The sequence below is a fragment of the Pristiophorus japonicus genome, unplaced genomic scaffold (assembly GCF_044704955.1).
Source record: "Pristiophorus japonicus isolate sPriJap1 unplaced genomic scaffold, sPriJap1.hap1 HAP1_SCAFFOLD_1503, whole genome shotgun sequence".
Taxonomy (NCBI): Eukaryota; Metazoa; Chordata; class Chondrichthyes; family Pristiophoridae; genus Pristiophorus; species Pristiophorus japonicus.
Genome location: NW_027251179.1, coordinates 9,461 through 18,920, shown reverse-complemented (window position 1 = coordinate 18,920; position 9,460 = coordinate 9,461).

The following is a 9,460-nucleotide window of genomic DNA, read 5'->3' as shown; positions in this document are numbered from 1 at the left end:
CAACCCGAAAATGAGCAACTGACCTCAGTCTGAACTAGAAACCAGAAACTGAGCAACTGACCACAGTCTGACTGAGCAAACAGAAACTGACCAAATGAACACAAGATGACCTAGAAACCAAAAAGTAACCAACTGAACACAGTCTGATCTAGCAACCAACAACAGGCCCACTTCCACAGGTGACCTAGCAACTAAAAATTAACCAACTGACCACAGTCTGATCTAGCAACCAGAAACTGACCTACTGGCCACAGTCTGACCGAGCAACCAGAAACTGAGCAACTGACCAAAGTCTGATCAATAAACCAGAAACTGATCAACTGGCCACAGTCTGACCTTCAAATCAGAAACTGTTCAACTGACCAAAGTCTGACCAAGAAACCAGAAACTGAGCAACTGACCACAGTCTGAACTAGAAACTAGTTTTTGCCGAACTTACCATAGTCTGACCTTGAAACCAGAAACAGAGCAACTGACCACAGTCTGACCAAGAAACCAGAAACTGAGCAAATAACCACCATCTGAACCAGAAACCAGAAACTGAGCAACTGATCACAGTCTGACCTAGAAATCAGAAACTGACCAACTGACCACAGTCTGACCTAAAAACCAGAAACTGAGCAACTGACCACAGTCTGACCTAGAAAACAGAAAATGATCAACTGACCACAGTCTGACCTAGAAACCAGAAAGTGAGCAACTGACCACAGCCTGACCTAGAAACCAGAAATTGAGCAACTGACCACAGTCTGACCAAGAAACCAGAAATTGAGCAACTGACCACAGTCTGACCTAAAAACCAGAAACTGAACAACTGACCACAGTCTATCCTAGAAATCAGAAAACCATCAACTGACCACAATCTGACCTGAAAACCAGAAACTGAGCAACTGACATATGTTTGACAGAGAAACCAGCAACTGAAAATGCCCACAGTTTGACCGAGGAACCAATAACTGATTAACTGACCTCAGTCTGACCTAAGAAACAGAATCTGACCTACGGATCACAGTCTGACCGAGCAACCAACAACTGAGCAACTGACCACAGTCTGACCGCGACAACCCGAAACTGAGCAACTGACCACAGTCTGACCGAGCATCCAGATACTGACCAACTGACCACTGTGTGACCGAGATAACCCGAAACTGACCAACTGACCACAGTCTGACCAAGACACCAGAAACTGAGCAACTGACCACAGTCTGAGCGAGAAACTAGAAACTGAGCAACTAACCACCATCTGAACTAGAATCCAGAAACTGAGCAACTGATCACAGTCTGAACGAGAAACCAGAAACTGACCAACTGACCACAGTCTGACCTAAAAACCAGAAACTGAGCAACTGACCACAGTATGACCTAGAAACCATAAAGTGAGCAACTGACCACAGCCTGACCTCGAAACCAGAAATTGAGCAACTGACCCCAGTCTGACCTAGAAACCAGAAATTGAGCAACTGACCACAGTCTGACCTAAAAACCAGAAACTGAACAACTGACCACAGTCTATCCTAGAAATCAGAAAATCATCAACTGACCACAATCTGACCTGAAAACCAGAAACTGAGCAACTGACATATGTTTGACAGAGTAACCAGCAACTGAAAATGCCCACAGTTTGACCGAGGAACCAGTAACTGATTAACTGACCTCAGTCTGACCTAGGAAACAGAATCTAACCAACGGATCACAGTCTGACCGAGCAACCAACAACTGAGCAAATGACCACAGTCTGACCGCGGCAACTCGAAACTGACCAACTGACCACAGTCTGACCGAGCATCCAGATACTGACCAACTGACCACTGTCTGACCGAGACAACCCGAAACTGACCAACTGACCACAGTCTGACCAAGACACCAGGAACTGAGCAACTGACCAAAGTCTGAGTGAGAAACCAGAAACTGAGCAACTGACCACAGTCTGATCCTGCAACCAGAAACTGAGCAACTGACCACAGTCTGACCTAGAAACCAGAAACTGACCAACTGACCACAGTCTGACCTAGCAATCAGCAACTGAGCAACTGATCACAGTCTGACCTAGAAACCAGAAACTGACCAACTGACCACAGTCTCACCGAGACACCAGCAACTGATCAACTGAGCACAGTCTGACCTCGAAATCAGCAACTGACCTACTGACCACAGTCAGACCGAGACAACCCGAAAATGAGCAACTGACCTCAGTCTGAACTAGAAGCCAGAAACTGAGCAACTGACCACAGTCTGACCGAGCAACCAGAAACTGACCAAATGAACACAGGATGACCTAGAAACCAAAAAGTAACCAACTGAACACAGTCTGATCTAGCAACCAGCAACAGGCCCACTTCCACAGGTGACCTAGCAACTAAAAATTAACCAACTGACCACAGTCTGATCTAGCAACCAGAAACTGACCTACTGGCCACAGTCTGACCTAGCAACCAGAAACTGAGCAACTGACCAAAGTCTGACCAATAAACCAGAAACTGAGCAACTGGCCACAGTCTGACCTTCAAATCAGAAACTGTTCAACTGACCAAATTCTGAACAAGAAACCAGAAACTGAGCAATTGACCACAGTCTGACCTAGAAACTAGTTTTTACCAACTTACCACATTCTGACCTTGAAACCAGAAACAGAGCAACTGACCACAGTCTGACCAAGAAACCTGAAACTGAGCAACTAACCACCATCTGAACTAGAAACCAGAAACTGAGCAACTGATCACAGTCTGGCCGAGAAACCAGAAACTGACCAACTGACCACAGTCTGACCTAAAAACCAGAAACTGAGCAACTGACCATAGTCTGACCTAGAAAACAGAAAATGATCAACTGACCACAGTCTGACCTAGAAACCAGAAAGTGAGCAACTGACCACAGCCTGACCTAGAAACCAGAAATTGAGCAACTGACCACAGTCTGACCGAGAAACCAGAAATTGAGCAACTGAGCACAGTCTGACCTAAAAACCAGAAACTGAACAACTGATCACAGTCTATCCTAGAAATCAGAAAATCATCAACTGACCACAATCTGACCTGAAAACCAGAAACTGAGCAACTGACATATGTTTGACAGAGAAACCAGCAACTGAAAATGCACACAGTTTGACCTACGAACCAGTAACTTACTAACTGTCCTCATTCTGACCTAGGAAACAGAAACTGACCAACGGATCACAGTCTGACCAAGCAACGAACAACTGAGCAACTGACCACAGTCTGACCGAGACAACCCGAAACTGAGCATCTGACCACGGTCTGACCGAGCATCCAGATACTGACCAACTGACCACTGTCTGACCGAGACAACCTGAAACTGTCCAACTGACCACAGTCTGACCAAGACACCAGAAACTGAGCAACTGACCACAGTCTGAGCGAAAAACCAGAAACTGAGCAACTGACCACAGTCTTAATGTGACAAACCAAAACTGAGCAACTGCCCAGAGCCTGATCCTGCAATCAGAAACTGAGCAACTGACCACAGTCTGATCTAGAAACCAGAAACTGACCAACTGACCACAGTCTGACATAGCAATCATCAACTGAGCTACTTACCACAGTCTGACCTAGAAACCAGAAACTGATCAAATGAGCACAGGCTGTCCGCGAAATCAGCAACTGACCAACTGACCACAGTCAGATCGAGACAACCCGAAAATGAGCAACTGACCACAGTCTGACCTAGAAACCAGAAACTGACCAACTGACCACAGTCTGACATAGCAATCATCAACTGAGCTACTTACCACAGTCTGACCGAGAAACCAGCAACTGATCAAATGAGCACAGGCTGACCTCGAAATCAGCAACTGACCAACTGACCACAGTCAGATCGAGACAACCCGAAAATGAGCAACTGACCACAGTCTGACCTAGAAACCAGAAACTGAACAACTGACCACAGTCTGACCTAGAAACCAGAAACTGAACAACTGACCACAGTCAGACCGAGCAATCAGCAACTGACCAACTGAACACAGGATGAACTAGAAATCAAAAAGTAAACAACTGAACACAGACTGATCTAGCAACCAGCAACAGGCCCACTTCCACAGGTGACCTAGCAACTAATAATTAAACAACAGACCACAATCTGATCTAGCAACCAGAAACTGAGCAACTGACCACAGCCTGACCCAGCAAACCGCAACGGACCAACTGACCACAATCTGAGCGAGAAACCAGAAACTGAGCAACTGACCACAGCCTGGTCCTGCAACCAGAAACTGAGCAACTGACCACAGTCTGACCTAGAAACTAGAAACTGACCAACTGACCACAGTCTGATCCAGCAACCAGAAACTGACCAACTGACCACAGTCTGACCTAAAAACCAGAAACTGAGCAACTGACCACAGCCTGACCTAGAAACCAGAAATTGAGCAACTGACCACAGTCTGACATAGAAACCAGAAACTGACCAACTGACCACAGTCTGACCTTGAAATCAGCAACTGACCAACTGACCACAGTCAGACCGAGACAACCCGAAAATGAGCAACTGACCTCAGTCTGAACTAGAAACCAGAAACTGAGCAACTGACCACTGTCTGACTGAGCAACCAGAAACTGACCAAATGAACACAGGATGACCGAGAAACCAAAAAGTAACCAACTGAACACAGTCTGATCTAGCAACCAGCAACAGGCCCTCTTCCACAGGTGACCTAGTAACTAAAAATTAACCAACTGACCACAGTCTGATCTAGCAACCAGAAACTGACCTACTGACCACAGTCTGACCGAGCAACCAGAAACTGAGCAACTGACCAAAGTCTGATCAATAAACCAGAAACTGAGCAACTGGCCACAGTCTGATCCTGCAACCAGATACTGAGCAATGACCACAGTCTGACCTAGAAACCAGAAACTGTCCAACTGACCACAGTCTGACCCAGCAATCAGCAACTGATCAACTGAGCACAGTCTGACCTCGAAATCAGCAACTGACCAACTGACCACAGTCAGACCGAGACAACCCGAAAATGAGCAACTGACCTCAGTCTGAACTAGAAACCAGAAACTGAGCAACTGACCACAGTCTGACCGAGCAACCAGAAACTGACCAAATGAACACAGGATGACCGAGAAACCAAAAAGTAACCAACTGAACACAGTCTGACCTAGCAACCAGCAACAGGCCCACTTCCACAGGTGACCTAGCAACTAAAAATTAACCAACTGCCCAGAGTCTGATCTAGCAACCAGAAACTGACCTACTGGCCACAGTATGACCTAGCAACCAGAAACTGAGCAACTGACCAAAGTCTGACGAATAAACCAGAAACTGAGCAACTGGCCACAGTCTGACCTAAAAACCAGAAACTGAGCAACTGACCACAGTCTGACCTAGAAAACAGAAAATGATCAACTGACCACAGTCTGACCTAGAAACTAGTTTTTGCCCAACTTACCACAGTCTGACCTTGAAACCAGAAACAGAGCAACTGACCACAGTCTGACGAATAAACCAGAAACTGAGCAACTGGCCACAGTCTGACCTTCAAATCAGAAACTGTTCAACTGACCAAAGTCCGACCAAGAAACCAGAAACTGAGCAATTGAACACAGTCTGACCTCGAAACTAGTTTTTGCCCAACTTACCACAGTCTGACCTTGAAAGCAGAAACAGAGCAACTGACTACAGTCTGACCAAGAAACCAGAAACTGAGCAACTAACCACCATCTGAACTAGAAACCAGAAACTGAGCAACTGATCACAGTCTGACCGAGAAACCAGAAACTGACCAACTGACCACAGTCTGACCTAAAAACCAGAAACTGAGCAACTGACCACAGTCTGACCAAGAAAACAGAAAATGATCAACTGACCACAGTCTGACCTAGAAACTAGTTTTTGCCCAACTTACCACATTCTGACCTTGAAACCAGAAACAGAGCAACTGACCACAGTCTGACCAAGAAACCAGAAACTGAGCAACTAACCACCATCTGAACTAGAAACCAGAAACTGAGCAACTGATCACAGTCTGACCGAGAAACCAGAAACTGACCAACTGACCACAGTCTGACCTAAAAAGCAGAAACTGAGCAACTGACAACAGTCTGACCGAGAAAACAGAAAATGATCAACTGACCACAGTCTGACCTAGAAACCAGAAAGTGAGCAACTGACCACAGTCTGACCTAAAAACCAGAAACTGAACAACTGACCACAGTCTATCCTAGAAATCAGAAAATCATCAACTGACCACAATCTGACCTGAAAACCAGAAACTGAGCAACTGACATATGTTTGACCAGAGAAACCAGCAACTGAAAATGCCCACAGTTTGACGGAGGAACCAGTAACTGACTAACTGACCTGAGTCTGACCTAGGAAGCAGAAACTGACCAACGGATCACAGTCTGACCGAGCAACCAACAACTGATCAACTGACCACAGTCTGACCGTGACAACTCGAAACTGAGCAACTGACCACAGTCTGACCGAGCATCCAGATACTGACCAACTGACCACTGTCTGACCGAGACAACCCGAAACTGACCAACTGACCACAGTCTGACCAAGACACCAGAAACTGAGCAACTGACCACAGTCTGAGTGAGAAACCAGAAACTGAGCAGCTGACCACAGTCTGATCCTGCAACCAGAAACTGAGCAACTGACCACAGTCTGACCTAGAAACCAGAAACTGACCAACTGACCACAGTCTGACCTAGCAATCAGCAACTGAGCAACTGATCACAGTCTGACCTTGAAACCAGAAACTGACCAACTGACCACAGTCTCACCGAGACACCAGCAACTGATCAACTGAGCTCAGTCTGACCTCGAAATCAGCAACTGACTAACTGACCACAGTCAGACCGAGACAACCCGAAAATGAGCAACAGACCTCAGTCTGAACTAGAAACCAGTAACTGAGCAACTGACCACAGTCTGACCGAGCAACCAGAAACTGACCAAATGAACACAGGATGACCGAGAAACCAAAAAGTAACCAACTGAACACAGTCTGATCTAGCAAAAGCAACAGGCCCATTTCCACAGGTGACCGAGCAACCAGAAACTGAGCAACTGACCACAGTCTGACCTAGAAACCAGAAACTGACCAACTGACCACAGTCTGACCTAGCAATCAGCAACTGAGCAACTGATCACAGTCTGACCTTGAAACCAGAAACTGACCAACTGACCACAGTCTCACCGAGACACCAGCAACTGATCAACTGAGCTCAGTCTGACCTCGAAATCAGCAACTGACTAACTGACCACAGTCAGACCGAGACAACCCGAAAATGAGCAACAGACCTCAGTCTGAACTAGAAACCAGTAACTGAGCAACTGACCACAGTCTGACCGAGCAACCAGAAACTGACCAAATGAACACAGGATGACCGAGAAACCAAAAAGTAACCAACTGAACACAGTCTGATCTAGCAAAAGCAACAGGCCCATTTCCACAGGTGACCGAGCAACCAGAAACTGAGCAACTGACCAAAGTCTGATCAATAAACCAGAAACTGATCAACTGGCCACAGTCTGACCTTCAAATCAGAAACTGTTCAACTGACCAAAGTCTGAACAAGAAACCAGAAACTGAGCAACTGACCACAGTCTGAACTAGAAACTAGTTTTTGCCGAACTTACCATAGTCTGACCTTGAAACCAGAAACAGAGCAACTGACCACAGTCTGACCAAGAAACCAGAAACTGAGCAACTAACCACCATCTGAACCAGAAACCAGAAACTGAGCAACTGATCACAGTCTGACCTAGAAACCAGAAACTGAGCAACTGACCACAGTCTGACCTAAAAACCAGAAACTGAGCAACTGACCACAGTCTGACCTAGAAAACAGAAAATGATCAACTGACCACAGTCTGACCTAGAAACCAGAAAGTGAGCAACTGACCACAGCCTGACCTAGAAACCAGAAATTGAGCAACTGACCACAGTCTGACCAAGAAACCACAAATTGAGCAACTGACCACAGTCTGACCAAGAAACCAGAAATTGAGCAACTGACCACAGTCTGACCAAGAAACCAGAAATTGAGCAACTGACCACAGTCTGACCTAAAAACCAGAAACTGAACAACTGACCACAGTCTATCCTAGAAATCAGAAAATCATCAACTGACCACAATCTGACCTGAAAACCAGAAACTGAGCAACTGACATATGTTTGACAGAGAAACCAGCAACTGAAAATGCCCACAGTTTGACCGAGGAACCAGTAACTAATTAACTGACCTCAGTCTGACCTAGGAAACAGAATCTGACCTTCGGATCACAGTCTGACCGAGCAACCAACAACTGAGCAAATGACCACAGTCTGACCGCGACAACTCGAAACTGAGCTAATGACCACAGTCTGACCGAGCATCCAGATACTGACCAACTGACCATTGTCTGACCGAGACAACCCGAAACTGACCAACTGACCACAGTCTGACCAAGGCACCAGGAATTGAGCAACTGACCACAGTCTGAGTGAGAAACCAGAAACTGAGCAACTGACCACAGTCTGATCCTTCAACCAGAAACTGAGCAACTGACCACAGTCTGATCTAGAAACCAGAAACTGACCAACTGACCACAGTCTGACCTAGCAATCAGCAACTGAGCAACTGATCACAGTCTGACCTAGAAACCAGAAACTGACCAACGGACCACTGTCTGACCTAGAAACCAGAAACTGATCAACTGAACACAGGATGTCCTAGACACCAGAAACTGATCAACTGACCACTGTCTGACCTAAAAACCAGAAACTGAACAACTGACCACAGTGTGACCGATGAAATCAGAAAATGATCAACTGACCACAGTCTGATCTGAAAACCAGACACTGTGCAACTGACATATGTTTGACAGAGAAACAAGCAACTGCAAATGCCCACATTTTGACCTAGGAACCAGTAACTGACTAACTGACCTCAGTCTGACCGAGGAAACAGAAACTGACCAACGGATCACAGTCTGACCGAGCAACCAACAACTGATCAACTGACCACAGTCTGACCGCGAGAGCTCGGAACTGAGCAACTGACCACAGTCTGACCGAGCATCCAGATACTGACCAACTGACCACTGTGTGACCGAGATAACCCGAAACTGACCAACTGACCACAGTCTGACCAAGACACCAGAAACTGAGCAACTGACCACAGTCTGAGTGAGAAACCAGAAACTGAGCAGCTGACCACAGTCTGATCCTGCAACCAGAACTGAGCAACTGACCACAGTCTGACCTAGAAACCAGAAACTGACCAACTGACCACAGTCTGACCTAGCAATCAGCAACTGAGCAACTGATCACAGTCTGACCTTGAAACCAGAAACTGACCAACTGACCACAGTCTCACCGAGACACCAGCAACTGATCAACTGAGCTCAGTCTGACCTCGAAATCAGCAACTGACCACCTGACCACAATCAGACCGAGACAAACTGAAAATGAGCAACAGACCTCAGTCTGAACTAGAATCCA